We start from the raw sequence: 1,871 nt of genomic DNA, 5'->3' as shown, positions 1-1,871 counted from the left end.
AATTTAATATATATAATTTTATAAATATAATTAATAAGTATAAATTAATAAATATAATTTAATAAATATGATTTAATACATATACATGGGCTGAAAAGTCCCGGAATTTTTAATGAAAACAAGCGGTTTTTGGGCAAAATTATATTTATTCCTCAACATAGTTGCCTTTGAGGGTGATACACTTGGTATAGCGATTTTACAACATTTTGATGCCCTTTCTGTAGTACGAAACGTCCAAGCCTTCGAAATACGCCTCGGTTTCCGCGATGACTTCCTCATTCGATCTAAATCTCTTTCCCTGGAGCCATCGCTTGAGGTTTGGGAACAAATATAATAATAGTCGCTGGGGGCCAAGTCTGGAGAATACGGTGGGTGAGCAACTAATTCGAATCGTAATTGGTCCAATTTGGCCATCGCTTTCAAGGACGTGTGTAACGGTGCGTTATCGTGATGGTACAGAACTTTTTTCTTCGCCATATGGAGCCGTTTTTTCTTTATTTCGTCGTTCAGTTTGTTCAATAACGCTGCATAATACTCTCTTGTGACTGTTCTTCCCTTCTGTAGGTAATCGACGAAGATTATGCCATGCGCATCCCAAAAAACAGAGGCCAAAACCTTCGCGGCCGAGCGTTGTTCTTTTGGCCGCTTTGGTCGGCTTTCGTGGCTTTCCAGCCACTCTGCAGACTGCCTATTGGACTCAGGCGTATGGTAATGGACCCACGTTTCATCCATCATCACAAAACGTCGAAAAAAATCCACTCGATTACGCTGCAACAACGCCAAACCGGCCGTTGAATCATCAACGCGCTGCTGTTTTTGGTCGACGGTCAGCAAACGCGGCACCCATCGCGCCGATAGCTTTTTCATTTCCAAAAGATCATGTAAAATGTATCCCGCCCGTTCTTTTGAGATGCCCACGGCCTCAGCTAACTCGCGCAACTTCACTTTACGATCACTCAAAACGATTCGATGCACTTGCTTTACGATTTCCGCATTCATAGCCTCTTTTGGCCTTCCAGAGCGAGGTGCGTCTACGGTGCTTGTATGACCCATTTCAAATTCACTAAACCATCGATAAACTGTTGTTCTCGAAGGAGCAGATGTGGGATAACATTTCTGCAATCATTGCAATGATTGTTCAGAAGTTTTTCCCATCAAAAAACAATATTTGATCAAGATGCGATATTCCTGTTTTTCCATTTTTTTTACGAAGGCGAAAGTCATTCAAACTATTGTAGCTTGTAAACGAATGGACGAAATGTCATGAAACTTCATACATAAACTAGTGACAGATGAGCCTCTCGAAATGAGTCATATTCATTTTCTAGTGGCACTACATATTCAAAAATCCCGGGACTTTTCAGCCCATTAATAATTTAATAAATATAATTAATAAGTGTAAGTTTATAAAATAATTTAATAAATATAATTATTAGATACAATTTAATAAATATAATTTAAACGTTAAATACGAAGCGCCTTACAGTTCCAAGTGTTAAGATGTTGAACTAACATTTATTTAAATTAATTTAAATTATTTTTTCAGAAATAAATTGAGAGCCGATAAATTATCGGATTTACACAATCATTCTGATAATCCCCCCAAATTTTCCCAAATCTTAAAAATTGTAATAAACTTATTGCGAAAAATAATATATTATTATAATTTTTAAGATTTGGGAAAATTTGGAGGGATTATCAGAATGGTTGTGTGTAAAAGGGATTGGAGCTGTACTGAAACAAGAAGATAAAGAGAAAAATAAGAAGCCTGTGGCATATTTTTCAAAAAACTGAGTGAAGCACAAAAAAAAAGCTATTTATCTGGAATGCTTAGCAATAAAAGAGGCAGTAAAATATTGGCAACATTGGCT

At 36.8% G+C, this 1,871-nt stretch overlaps 1 pseudogene; it reads right to left on the bottom strand.

Annotated features, from left to right (window-relative positions):
• Nucleotides 1–145: 145 nt before the first annotated feature.
• On the bottom strand, nt 146–1,260 carry LOC108745682 (annotated as a pseudogene).
• Nucleotides 1,261–1,871: the final 611 nt, after the last annotated feature.

This window comes from Trachymyrmex septentrionalis, unplaced genomic scaffold (assembly GCF_001594115.1).
Source record: "Trachymyrmex septentrionalis isolate Tsep2-gDNA-1 unplaced genomic scaffold, Tsep1.0 scaffold145, whole genome shotgun sequence".
NCBI lineage: Eukaryota > Metazoa > Arthropoda > Insecta > Hymenoptera > Formicidae > Trachymyrmex > Trachymyrmex septentrionalis.
This window is presented reverse-complemented; position numbering and strand designations above follow the sequence as displayed.